The sequence below is a fragment of the Lepidochelys olivacea genome (assembly GCF_965140295.1).
Source record: "Lepidochelys olivacea isolate rLepOli2 genome assembly, chromosome: 14".
In the NCBI taxonomy this organism is placed as follows: domain Eukaryota; kingdom Metazoa; phylum Chordata; order Testudines; family Cheloniidae; genus Lepidochelys; species Lepidochelys olivacea.
Window position 1 is genome coordinate 14305149 of NC_140424.1, and position 14270 is coordinate 14319418.

Genomic DNA, 14270 nt, shown 5'->3' on the forward strand with positions numbered 1-14270 from the left:
GCACCCTGCACACCAAAGCCAAGCAGAGACTCAGCAACAGTCAGTCACAGCGCACCCCTTCAAATGCCCCTCTTTGGGCACCGTCCGGCCATAGGGGATAGAGGCAACTCCTGAGGAAGCCTGTCAGCTCAGCTCCTGGGATGGGCAGTGAGGGAATGGGATGGGGGCAACGGTGTCACTCAAGGCCAACACGGGTGCCTTCCCATCAACCCTGGGACAATACCCCACCACTGGCTGAAGTCAATAGCAGGTGTGCATACAGAACGAATGGATGATCAGATCCGTGATATTCAGTGGCCCCTGCTTCCCACTGCCCCCCCAGCCCAACCCCCCACCCATTCCAGTGCCCCCTATCTTCCCACCACTCCCCCGGCCCAACCCCGCACCCATCCCAGTGCCCTCTACTGCTCCCTCCAGCCTACTCCCTCCCCCAAAGCTCTAGCGTTTGCCAGCTCCTTTCACTCTGGGTGCAGGCTTCCTAGCTGCTCTCTAAGTTACTATTGCTGTGAAATTCCTTTATTTCCTTTCACTTCCCCAGTTTTTAATAGCTGTTTTATCATACACGAAGAGGGGGTGGACAAAGAGGCAGAAGATGCAAAGAGTTGGAGGCTACACTGCCTGGCTCTTTGTAAGCCTGACAATCACTTTGAAGATTTAAAGTCACCATTCTCCCATCCGATCCATCCAGCGGCTCTTTTAATCTGCATTGCGGGTCTCTATGGCACGTTCCACACTCGCTGCCACTGCTGGCAGGAGAATGGTGCCCTTAGCCACACAAGATGCTGGGGCTTCCTCTCCCCATACTAGATTGAGTGGAAGATCAAATTAAAAGCCCACTATGACAGATAGGGCAATTTCCTGCATATTCTTGGGAAACCTTATAGATTTAAGCGTAACTGTCTTTGGGGATCCATTGTATTAGTTGCAAAGCGTACGTATTATTGTGGGCCAGGACTGCATGTGACCTCTCTGGGGGAGATGTGAGGTAAGGTCTGGGAGTCCAAAAGATTACACTGAAAATGTGCCAGATGAGAATGGACTTTTGGGACAATAAGCGTGAAGTGGATTTCCTGGGGAATGCCTAGGGAGAAATTAATGCAAATTCCCCCACCTCTAGTTATGTCTTTTAAAGCTATGCCCTGAGGAGTGGATCACTGTCTGCAGATTACCTGTTCCTGGAGATGAGATCAAAGGCCTGAGTTGTAGAAGAAACCAATGAACTGTCCAGCCTGGGTTCTGGTTCTGAATCTGAGACAGTCAAACTTCCATGGGGAAAACCAAGTTGCAGGGTTTGAAGGACTGACACCTGCTCTAGGTTGGAATTGGGGTGACCTCTGCTAAGCTTTTTACTATATGTGTAAGTTCTTCTACTATTTTGAAAATGTTTTTTCTATAATGCTTTCAGCTTAAGAATCAATGTGCTTGCTTACAAAGAGCTGTGTGGTAACTCATAACTGCAGACAATACATTAGGCATAGCCTCTGGAGAGAAAGCAAAGCGCAGACGCTGGCCTGTTTAGGCAGTCTGGCTTGCTGGGAATATCACAGCGTAGGCAGGGAACTGTGCAGCCTTGAAAAACCCCTGGTCAGGAGGGAGAGAGATCCGGGTCTCCGCCCAAGAGAGGTGATGGCTGAGGAGCCAGGAGCCTACAGTGGGTGCCCTTAGTGGGCCACAGAAGAGGAATACAGGTGCAGTTGCCCTGCACATGACACCCACAGAGAGTGTAAAAGCTCTAGCATTGTATTACTCTGAGCTAGGCAATACCTGCCACAGGGTGGCTGGCCCTTTAAGGGGAAGTTGGACCCAGCCCCACCTATGATGGATCAGCTGCCTCCCAGCTGAAACCAATCAGCTGGGGATCAGATGATTATACAAGCCAGCAAGGAGAGTGAGCTGCAGGAGCTACAGGGAGAAGGAAGGTTTGCCCAGTGACAGGTCCTGGAGCAGGAGGGTTCCCAGGCAGATTACCTGGAAGAGCAGGGAGGCTGCAGCAAGGAAACCAATGGCTCTAGGGAAAGGCAGCTGTTGGATTTACATGGAACTGTTGTATTTGGGGTACACTGAAGACTGTTGGGCAAAAGAGCCTGAACAGCCTCTGGGCATGGTGTGAATCCTTGCTGGGCTGGGGAGGCAGGCCTGTAGACTCCAGCCTCGTTAGCTGCCATGGCAGAGGTCTGAGTTTGGGGAGCTCAACACCTCAATTTTTAGCCCTAATGCTAGGTGTGCAGTTGGACTGGTGCCATATATACAGCATGCAGTCACACGCATTACAGCCACACCGTCCCCATGTCCCTTGCATGGAACAGGCCTCCTGGAAGCTCTGGGCGATCTCTCGGACACACTGCATAGGCTCTACTCTATGCTATTCCTACCTAGAGCATTGCTGCCTTGGCGATGGTATGCAGGAATACTGAGCACTTCTGTAGCTTTTCATGGGTTGCTCTTAAAGCACCTTGCAAAGCTGAGCAGGAATCATCATCTCCATTTTGTAGAGAGGGAAACTGAGTCACAAAGAGGGGAAGGGACTTGTCCAAAGTCAAGGACTCCCCATTCAGTGCCCTATCCTCCTGCAGCTCTCTCTGCTTGCTGGCTTTTATAATCATCTGATCCCCCCTGCTATATCGATACATCAGAGCCCACCTGGATGGAATGAGTTTCATATTTCAGTCCGACAATAGACTACATTACCCCCCGACACACCCACACACCTGTGGCATATTTTGCATGTGGTTAGAGAATTCAGAGGTGAAGGGGTTAAATAAAAGCACAGTTCTCCTTGTCTCCATCCTTTCCTCCTGGTGCCCTTTGTTCCTCAGCAACTCAGGCTCCAGGCGCCCTTGAACGTTTTTATATTATTTTAAATGATCTTCAGCAGCAATATTGTCTCCACTTTCCCATTCTCCTCCCCTCCCCCCCAGCTCCCGCCATCCCTGGGCTGTCAGTTACCAGAGAGCAGCTTGCCTTCCATTTTAAATTAAAAAAAAGAAATGTATTTCACAGGCTGATAGGCACCTTCAGTTCCATCAACTCAAAGATTAAGTACCCAGGGTAATAATAAAATATTTAAACATTTGAGGGGGGGAAAATGAGCTGTAAGTATTTTGGAGAAGGCAGAGGTTTAGGCAGCTAATCCCGCAAAACAACGACATGTGACAAAGCCCTGCAAAGTTCAGGGAGATTCTAATTACTGTGAACTTCAGCTCAGCTGGAAGCTGGACACACCCATTAAACCAGAGAATTTATCAGTGAGGACAGGAAGCCAAGTATCCTGCCCCCAAAACTAGCCACCCCTTGCTCTAAGGGCCCATGAATGTGTGGCAGGGACTACCTCTTACCTTCCTGCACTGTGTATGTCAGTTTCATTATTTTTTGCCAAATAGATTTTGATTGGCACCAGATCCGGCCAGTGGTCAGCCTGGTGCAGTACCCTGTTTGACAGTAGCTAGAAACTTTTGAGGAAGAAATTCCAAAGCGGGGAATGATAAAATAGCCTGTCCAGAAGGGAAGTTTCTTCCAAACCCAGTCACTTAAAGGTTGTTTTATGCACTGAAACAAGAGGGATAAGAAGCATCTTCCACCCTACACAGGGCTAGGGCCCACAATCCTCAGCTCAGGAGACCAGTGCCTTATCCATTAAGCTCCCAGGGCTCCACAAAACGTAAGGCTGAGTCAAAAGAGATCAAAATCTGAACCTGCTTCCTTGGCGCTGGTCAGCTCTGGGGCTTTTGTTAAGAGTCTTCTCTGATTCTGATGCGCTGTTTACCTTGGTCCCTTGTTGTTCCACAATGTCCTCCCCCCCCCCCCCAGCATCACACAGCCAAACCCACAAAGATTCTTACAACTGGCAGTCTTAGTGTGGGGAGACCTCTGGGCGATGGCAGCTCCCCCCACCCCTCCAAGCATTTCCAGGTTGAAGCTGCTCTTGGGTTTCCATCTGATATAGAACAATAATTCTAGGCAGCAGCTTAGCCACAGGACAGTGAAGCCACAGGAAAAAGCCACATCGTTTGCAAAGGGAACAGGGTTGGGTCCTAAGTCACTGAGGGCCCCAATTATGCCTCCAGGTTCCATGCCTAGATCCACCTCTCAAAATAGCAAGGAGCTTCAAACACCCCTGCAGCAGCACTCACCCGCCTGCCCCTTTCACCAGACTCTGAGGAAGGTACTCTGGGGGTCCAGGAATCACACCAGGGGAGGAGAAGACTGGCTTTGGGAGGAGAGGGGTGTGCATCATTTCCCACATCAGCCCCACAGTGCTCAGAGTGGAAATTCCCTGGCTGGAGGCTACATTACACACACTCTCTGTGGCAGGGAATCACGGCTTAATGGGGGTCTCAAAGGCAGCATGGTGCCAATGCAGCTGCACTGCAGGGGAGCAGTTGAGAGGCTCTGGATCTCCAGTGCCATCTCCATTAACCCCTCTCTTCCCACCCCTCATCCCCCATACCCATGTGGATCCAAGGGGAGCCACAGGGTTTGGGGTCTGGCCCCACAGCCCATCCTGAGGGGCTGGGGCAGAGATTCTACGCTGCACCCCCAGCAGGATGGCTGGAGAGAACCTAGCTGAGCTTTCTGCCCCCACTCATGGGGCAACACTGCAGGCATCTGGCCTCAAACTGCACTGTCCAAAAAATAGTCTCCTGCTCCCATGCCGACAGGTGCTCCCTGGTGCATCCTGCTGAGAAGTGGCCCCATGTGGGGGTCTGAGCTCTTAGGGCAGGCACTGTCTTTGCAATATGTGGGTGTATTGTGCCCATCCCAACCGGGCCTATGACCTGCAGGCCAGACACTGATATAAACAACAGACACCAGCTCGTGACTCAGCTAACCACGAAGGGAGCCCTGGGCCCAAGGTCATTACACTAGAGATAGGCCCAACTGCCAACATTGCACCCAAATTGGGATTCTCTGCACCTCAGATTTGGAGTGGGGGTTTGTTGGGCCCCATGTGCAAAGTTTGGATTTGGATCTAGATGCCAGATGTCCTTCCCTCCCCCGATATATTGGGGTGTTTGGATCCTATTATGTCACTGTTTTATTTATATGGTGGTAGAGCCTAGGACCCCCAGTCCTGGGCCAGGACCCCACTGTGCTAGGCACTTTACAAACACAGAACAAAACACAGTTCCTGGCTCAAAGAGCTTCCAGTCTCTGCCTTCCTATAGCACTTTCCATCAGAAGATCTCAAAGTGCTTTGCAAACCTTAGCAAAGACTCTTACCCTCCATTGCAAAGTCAGTCAGTAATATCATCCTCCTCACACAACGGGGAAACTGAGGCACGTGGCAGTCGTTTGACTTGCCTCAGGTCACCAGCAGATCAGGGACCAAATCCCTGTGCCCTATGCTTTAAGTGCAAGACTGCCCAACTGAACCTTTCCCTTCCACATGCAATGCCAACTGACCAATCCAGAGAGGATCGTTAACGGCTGAGTAATGAAAGGAGATGTTTGACCATCCTCTGATGTTAATAGCAGGAACGGAGCAAGAGGGAGGCTCCTTTACATGGTGATACCGGCCTCCCACCCTGCTACTGACACAAACATGGGTGTCAGCAAGATGTTGGCTGCCAGCAGGAGTCTTGGAAATGCCAATTGTAATTAAAAGCTGTAATTCCAAATGCATCTTTGCAGGGAGGAGCACCTCCCACCAGGGGACCTGCAGCCTGCTGGGCTGCACACACTGTTTCACATCCCAGGCCCTTTCCTCATGCTTTTACTCCGCTCCTTTCGCACTCCATCCCTGCTCTGTTTCATTGCTAAGAAAGGCGGGAAGCGGAGGCGACAGGACCTCCTGAGTTCTACTCCTAGTTGTGACACTGGCTCCCTCTGCAGCCTTGGGCAAGTCACTTAGTCTTATTCCCATTCTCCAGAGGCGGTGCAGAGGTTATGCAACTGCACTTTCTCCCTCCAGCTAAGGGGGATGAGTCAAGTTACAGAGGATGGCTGGGAGGATTCGCGCTTGTAGAATAGCTAATAATTAAATAGCTAATTTAATTAATAATAATTAAAGCTCAACTGGAAGGTTTCTAGCAGAGGAGGAGCCATCTTTAAAGGAGGCACTTATTGAATTGCACCCCTGCTGCACAGGCTGTTGGTCAAGATTGTCAGCTCCTTGGGGCAGGGACGGTCTTTGTTCTGTGTTTGTCCAGCACCTAGTACAATGGGGTCTTGGGCCATGCCTGGGGCTCCTAGGCCCTACAATAACACAAACACTGTAGTGATGAGGTTTCATCTTCGTTCTCTCTCTACAGGCTAGAGCAGGGCTCATCTCCTTCATAATGCAAAAGGTCTCGCCCCCTTGGACTCTCCTGGATCTCCTCTGGGAATGAGAGGCTAGGTCAGCTTTAAGCAGCGGTAGGACCGTGGCCCCTGCAGCAACCTGCACAGTCACAACCCTGTCCCCCCCACCTAGCAGGGGGACCCGGTGTTCTGTTGCCAATAAGCATAAGGTCCTGTGTAAAGAAGGAACAGTGGTGCATGGCCCGATCCCACAGCCGGGCAGCGAGACCAGACAGGGAAGCCAGTGATTCTGTCCTTAGGCGACAGTGATGGGCACAATAATCCCCATCCAGTGACCGGGGGGGGGCGGGGGGAGGCCCTGCAGTTTTTTCCTTGCTAGGGAGCCAATGAAGCACAGGAGAACATCAGTTTGCCTCAAATCTGCTTTCTGTCCTCAAAGAGAAGTTTAGGTCAAATCCAACAGGATAACCAACTCACCCACTCAGCTTTCTTCAGCATCTGCTTATATTCGGGCCAGGACTGGACTGAATCTCCAAACCCTCTCCAGATAACCCGCAACACTCAGCGGCAGCTGACATTTAAGGGTTAAGTGGAGGGAACGGCAGGAACAAAGTGATGCCTTAATACCTGGATATGGAAACCCTGGACTCTCCCACAGTTCTAGGGTTCACCATTACACTCATTGCCACAGGAAAATAGATAGTTGACCCCAGCCTAGCACACCACACACCCAGTCTCCCCACCCACCCACCCGCCCGGGCTGGGCTGGAGGAGGAAGAATCTCTTACACTCTTGCTGTGAATTTCAAAGTATTTTTAGTCCTGCAATAAATAATTCATAGGGAATATGGCCTCAACTACCTGAGCCGAGGAAAAAGCCTCTCTTAAAAACAGTGATTTGCCAGTTTAATTTCTCCTCAAGGACATTTAAATATACTTTAGGCAGCACTTTGTCCTCACAGCTTCTGATCAGACTTGTTTGCACCTGACACATAATCAACTTCTCATCATGGCTCAACCATTAGCAGCTCCACAGCTGGTCGAAGTCCCCTCCATCCAGTGAGCTGGCTGCAATGGAAGGAGTCCTCTCTCTCCTTCCATGGCGGATACTCTGCCTGAGCTGGTAACAGACCCCTCGTTGTTGTTCCAGCATCCTCCCCAAAGCCAACATCCTGATTGGCAAGCTAGCTGAAGACTCAATGCCACAAGGTGCCAAGCACTCTAATCCCAATCCAGCAAAGCACTTAAGCAGGTGGGTTAAGTATTGATTTTAAACGGACCGTTCACCTGCTGAATGTGCTAAAGTGCTTTGCTGGATCGGGTCCAAAATGCTCAGTGCCTTGCAGGATGGAGCCCTAAAGTGGTAAATGTTCCCACCACCCCACAGCTAGCACCCTGACTGAGATGATAAAGGTAGGTAGATTGACACAAACACAGGAATTAACTCACCCGCTGCTGAAATGCATCCAGGGCTAGGTTGGAACGTAGCAGCTGCTTAAAAGCCAAGGACAGACTCTGAGTGAGAATACTCTCTCCAGTTCTGACTGCAGGGGGAAATTGAGGTCAGCAGAATACAATGATTTCAACTGGAACTTGGTCAGACCCTTACTCTTACAAGGCAAGTGCTATGAAATCTTTAATTGCAGTCAGTGGCAGGACCTCCTTCCCCTCTTACATCTCTTATGAAGAGGGGATCTCAAGCACCAAATTGGGATTCAGTTCTGACATGGGAATGGTACATGCCTCCTCACACTGGGAAATTGATCCTCTCCTGACCATTGGCTGGAACACCTGGAGTTTGCAACACCACGTCACTGCCATCCTTGGCATTTTAGGACCATTGGCTGCACCATCCATCTTTGATGCCAAGGAGAAGTTTCTTCCTGTAGGCCCAGCTGAACCAGTGCAATCCGCACTGGTTTCTCCACAGCATGAGCAGCATCCCCTGACTCTTGCAGCTACCCCGGTTCAGCCACTCCCCTCAGAATCCAGTGCCTCCTGCTTGGAAGTCACCCCAAAGTCCCTTCTTCCCAACGACAGTTCTGGAGAATGACGGGATTGGTGCTTCAGGAGTCTCTGAACGCACCCGGACAACCATGGCAACAAGGTGCCTGGAGGAGGTGCTGGAATGGATCTATCAGGAACACATCCTCGTCCGGATGCACTAAGACATCAGGAGGGTGAGCCACTGCACAAACCATTTCAGAAGATCAGGGAGAGGAGCATCCTCTAGCGAATCACCAGGGGAGGGCTCCCCTCCAAGTTGTGACCTGGGCCAATGCTGCTTAGCTTGCCAGAACTCCCTAGAACCCTATTTCCAACCGTCTGGTAGTGCAAACAAATGAAAACAACAGCAACAGTCCCTAGGCACCTCCACCGACAACTAAACATCTCTTTATCCTGGGAGCTTCTTTAGCTTATGGTGCAGTTTCTCAGTCAATAGCGCCTGTCATTCCCTGGTGATCACATATACATCTTCAAAGGAAGGGAACGTGAAGTGTCCAGTTACAAGGATGCTGACGTGCTGTTGACTGTGCCTGCCAAGCGGAAGGGGGCTATCCGAATGGATGCATTCCTCCATCCAGAGGTTTCACTGGGCATGCAACCTGCACAGGACTGCAGCTGAGACCCTAGGCCCTGAGGCAGCAACTCTCCCAAGTAAGCCAAAAGGGAGCTCTCTCTCCAGCCAAACCAATGGGAGCCACTGAGCGAAGCCTGTCTCATCGGGGAGCCTGTCCTTGCAGATCTTACAGCCATTGCCAGCAAAATTAATCTCACTTAGTTCAAATCTCGCCTGAAAATGTATTCGTTTAAAAAAAAGCAAAGATGTGTCACCTCCACTGGCCCTGGGAGGGGCAGGTTATGGAGGTGCAAATTCAGTCTGGGGCAGAGTGGGGGGGAGCAGTCCAGGGGACTGGCTGGTGTTGCACAACAGCCACCTCTCTGAGTGATAAAGTAGCTGCACCGATAAGCTACATTGACTTCAGTGGCTGGATTGAGTGTAGGGGTATAGCAGGGTTGGCACAGCAGGGCCTTGGGGGTGGGGGCAGTTGTGGAGATACTTAAGTTTCTGACCAGGGCACCAAACACGCTCCCCCACCCAAAGCCAACTTTGTGTAAGCTTAGCAGATGCCATAACTGTATCCCAGGAAAGACACTTTTTAAGCAAAAGGAGTAAATTAGATCAATCTCTGAAATCGCTGGGTGATCTCAGTGGGCATGAAGGGAAGGAATCAGGACTCAAGCTCTATGCCTTGTTCTGTCACTGACTCACTGTGTGATCTTAGCCTCTGTCTCAGTTTCCTGATCTGTAAAATGCAAAAAATAGTAATACTGTAAAAAATAGTAATACTTCGATCTATTATTATTCACTATTATCAAGATGCCCCTATCAGGAATTAGGGCTCCTTGGTGCAAGGCACTATCCACATACGTGACAGTCCCTGTCCTGAAGAGCTAGATCTCTTCATCCCATCAATACCAGCGTGTACCTACCTATTTTACAGGGATGTTGCAAGACTTAATGATCATAAAGTGCTCTCAGATTCTCCATATAAGGAGTGAAGTAAATGCTAATCATGTTTATTTTAAACAGGAAAGGGGTCAAACCCACCTCATTTGGTTTAGTTTTAGTGGTATGTACCGCAGCATGAGAGGATGTGGTGGGGGGAAATATTGTTGGAGGGGGAGAATTAATTAATAAAAGAAATCAGGAATGGTACAGAATAGAAAGACTGATGGTAAAAAAGGGGGGAGGGGGGAGAAATCAGGCAAAACAAAACTGAAGTACCACAAAACAGCATCAAAGCAACATCTAGAGCTGCAGCAAAGCTAAGAAAAACCCGGGAAATTAAAAGCTAATGTTCAGGCCCTGCTCTTTGGCACTGGCAAGACCCTGGGCTTGGGTATTTACATCCCAGGTAGATCTGATTACATCCCTAAGCACAGAGTGGTGAATACAAGGATAGTTTCCCATCTTGGGTCAGCTTGTGCCTCATCCTTATGGCTATTTACACTGGGGAGGAGAGCTATAGAAGAAAAGGGTCATCTTTGCTCAGTTGGCTAGTTTTTGGTTTGGTGCAAGCTGCGGATTTGCTGTTAGTACTAACCCACCCCCCTCCACACACACACCGTAGTCCCTTTAATCCACATTTTTAAAAGCCTCTAAATAAGCATCATGTAAGTACTTATTTAGGGAAATTATTTAAAAGGCAGATTATCAGCCTGAGGGAGGTTGGCTGCTGCTGTGTGATGGGTGGCAGGTCAAAGCATGTGGCCCATTTGTGGACAAGGTAGAGACTGGGAGACCAAAGAATAAGCGTCCCCATCTGTAAAACTGGGATAGTAACACCTACCTCCTGCTGGGGAGGGGAGGGGGAGAATAATAGCCCCGAGTCCATTCCCGTGGAAGCCAACAAGAGGTTTGCCACTGATTGAAATGGGAGAAAGACTGAGGTTAATGCACTTTGAAGATGAAGACAAGTATCACAAACACACAAGCTCTGGGTCCTGCTTAAAGTACTGATGGTGCCTTTGGAGATCCGAAAGCTCGTTCAGTGTATTCTGCATGATCTGTGGATCCAATAAAAGGTGTCGCATTATCTCTCGTCAGCTCTGCCTTAAGAAACAACATGGCTCCAAACATTTTTCCAACCCACTCATGCAAACAGTTGCTCTGTGATCACGTTATTGAGCTTAAAGTCCGCAATGGTTATTTCCTTAGGGTCTGCCATGAAAACTTGTATTTACCATCCTGTTAGAACACAGTGTGATTGACTACAACAGAAACTGAAATAGATGAATGAGGGAAGGGCAGCAAATGAAACATGTTCATGCTTTGGTGTTTGCTTTTAAACTAGCAGAAAACAAAACAAAAAATGCCTTCATTTCCTGTTATAGACCAAGTGCCTGCAAAATGTCATTTTAAAAGCAACACCCTATTGAGTTTTCCCTATACTTCCACATCCTAAAGCCAGCCAGGTTTGTTTGTTTATTTCAAGAAATGTGATGTGTGAACATTACTGGCATTTTAAGTGTCTCTGTTGTCGTCCCCCACCCCCAAACGCTGAATGCTGGGGTCTGACATGGAGAAAAGCTCTTGCAGACATTTTGACTTTAGGGATTAAATAAAAAAAAGGGTCCTGCTGCTTAAAAACATCTTAACAAGAGAAACCTCCAAACCGAAGAATGCAAGTGAAAAATGTGCAGTGTTTGGGGGGGGGGGGTGAGAAGAGAGAGTTGTTGATATTTTTAAGTAATTAAATCAATGCAGCCCTCAGGTGAGAAATACTGAGCAGAAGCATGACTGGAGGAGAAAGAGGAGAAGGGGAAAGCCAGGAGGAAGGGGAAACTATTACTATATGCTTGTGGTCATTGCATGGATGAGGAGAAGGAGCTATCAAGCAGAGCAAATGATGGGAGTCTAGACTGAGCCAAAAAGAGGGAAAAGCTGCAATGGATTGTAAGTTTTCTCAAAAGGAAGATGTTCCAACTTCTCCTCTGCCCCCCCCCCCAATTTCCCCCCTTGCTTTCTTTGCCATTTTCTTCCCGCCCCCCCCCCCGGACCCTTTTCCTTCTCTTGGGACTCCAGATGGGAAATGAGTTGCAATGCATAGACTCCTCTCAGTCAAGCTGCGTCTCCTTTCAACCTTGATCTGATATACATTTCCCCCCTTTCTTGCCTAGCTCCTCCTGCAGCAACAGTTGGAGACGGGAAGCCTATCGATAACAATTAGAACCCGGAGCAATAATCATTGCCAGGCAAATGCCAAGAGTGCAGAGGCAACATGGAAATATTTCTCCCCGAGGTTTGGAGCCTCAGACATGCCTCCTTTGCATGGCTCCGGCTCAGACACACGCAGAAATAGGCGGCTTAAAAAGGTCAAATGTGGATTAAGCAAAAATAAATGCGAAGTGTCCTGCCTCATGCTATGTTACGCAAGGTGCTAGGTGGGGATGTAAATACTGACAGCGGGATCCATTTTTAAAGGACACATTAAAACCTCATTTTCTGCCACTTAATCGCCTCTTGTCAACGCATTCAACATGGTGCTAGGGATTCAGCCGAGGAAGGGAAGCTAGCCCAGTCCTCCGGAGCGCCAGGCAAAGGGGACCCGAGCAACAGGGGTGGGGGGCGGCTGGAGAGAAGAGGCGACGGGGAATCACTGGGGAGGGACCACCGGCCTTGCAGGCGAAGTTCCGCGGACAAAAGTTGCGTCCTCAGGTGTCAGTCCCCTTTGCAGGGCTGGAGCCCTCCCTGCCCGCCCCTAGACGAGCGACCGCTCGCCCAGCCCCAGCCCCAGCCCCGCTTGCCCACCTGAGTCGAGGCAAGAGACACGGGCCGGCAGGGGCTGGTCGAAAGGCGTCGCGGGTACTTACCAGAGGGTGACCGCGGGCAGCTGCAGCCCCGGCTGGTCAAGGCAGGACCAGCGTCCCGGGCGCTGTCCCCGTGGCTCAGGCTGGGAGCTTCCAGCTCGTCCCCTCCTAGGCTGGGAGCAAGTGCCGGGCTCGCCGTCCCTCCTCCCCAGCAGGGGCTCAGGCGGCGCGGGCTGGCGGCGGCGAGGGCTCGCTGGGGCGGCCGCCTCCCCGCGGCGGAGCAGCAGGCGCAGCCCTCGGGGGGGCCGGAGGGCTCCTCATGGCGGCGGTGGGGGGCGGGGGGGCTCCACGTAGAGAGACGCGGGTGGCTGCGCGCCCCGGCCGGTTGCAGGGGTCCCCGCCCGCCGGGGGCGATGGGGCGGGGCGGGCTGACGGACGGACGGACGGGGGCAGATGTCCTGCCTCCAGCCCTCTGCCGCTGGACGCTGCCCGCCTCCGCCCGCGCGGGACCCGCTCCAGCCCCCGCCCCACGCGCGCTCGTCTCCCGCGCCCTGCCCCGTGCGCCCCGCGAGCCACGAGACCGGCGCCGTCAGGGGGCTCTGCCGCTCCCCTCGGGGCGCTCCAGCTCCCCCGGCTCTGCCCCCTCTCCGCCTTCACTTACTGTTCCCTGCCCCCGCCCCTCACTCCCTCTGCCCCCTCTCCGCCTTCACTTACTGTTCCCTGCCCCCGCCCCTCACTCCCTCTGCCCCCTCTCCGCCTTCACTTACTGTTCCCTGCCCCTGCCCCCGCCCCTCACTCCCTCTGCCCCCTCTCCGCCTTCACTTACTGTTCTCTGCCCCAGTCCCCCCACATACACACACCAACTTTGGCCCAAACTCCACCCCGGCAACTCAGTGGAGTCCGGCAGGGCGGGAGCCTGGCCCTTTAAGGGAGCCCTATTCCCCTTTCCCTGGCCGGGGGAGGGGGCGGGGCCGCTAGTGGGCGGGGCTTGGGGGCAGCTTGGGGCGGGATGACGGGCCGCGAAGCTCTGGCAGCCCGCGGCCTCCAGCTGTCGCTGGGGCCCAGTATTAATGGTCAGCTGAGTGCGTGGTGCATAACTGAGAGAATACTTTACAAAAACACCTGCAGAGGAAGGAAAAACCCGACTGGGGTGGGGGTTAAGGGATCCCTTCCCCAGGGCTCGGGGTTTGCATGGCCCCAAGTTTCTGGTTTAAAAGAGCTTTGCTAGGCTATGAAATAAACCCTGCTCCTCTGAGTGAGAGGGGCAAGGTGCAGTTTTAGGCAGGGGAGGGGGCTTTGCCAGCCTTCACAGCACCCCTCTCCCCCCTGTTATTCCCCACAGCAGAGCTGGAGCAGTGGGGCGCAGAGAGGCTGTGGGCCAGAGTCTGCGAGCACCTGCCCCCTCGCAGGGCTGCCCTAGGGGACCAGTTTCCAGAAGGCCTGGCTCGCAGTGGTGCTAATCCCAACAGGAACAGAGGGTGGGCTGCCCCTCTCAGGATCAGATTGCAGTGAATCCCTGGCCCAGGAGGGTGTAGAATTTAGGAGCCCCTGGACCCCAGCCTGGGGTTCAGCCTACAAAGGAGTCAATATAGTTTTTCACTTGAGGTACTAGCCTGGAACTAATGAGTTCTGGGGTCATGTGGTGGTTCTGCCATAGGCTTGCTGTGTGGGCAAACCATGCAAGGCCACCTTTTCGCAAGAGCTCAGCGTGCAACA

The 14270-nt window shown here is 51.8% G+C and overlaps 1 protein-coding gene across 1 annotated transcript in view; it reads right to left on the reverse strand.

Annotated features, from left to right (window-relative positions):
* GRIN2C (glutamate ionotropic receptor NMDA type subunit 2C) overlaps positions 1–12716 on the reverse strand; it is a 49692-nt gene extending 36976 nt beyond the window's left edge. The window contains exon 1 of the mRNA XM_084648594.1: positions 12618–12716. The gene's annotated coding sequence lies outside the window, so the exon portion shown is untranslated. The remainder of the gene's footprint in view (positions 1–12617) is intronic.
* Between the last annotated feature and the right edge of the window lie 1554 nt (positions 12717–14270).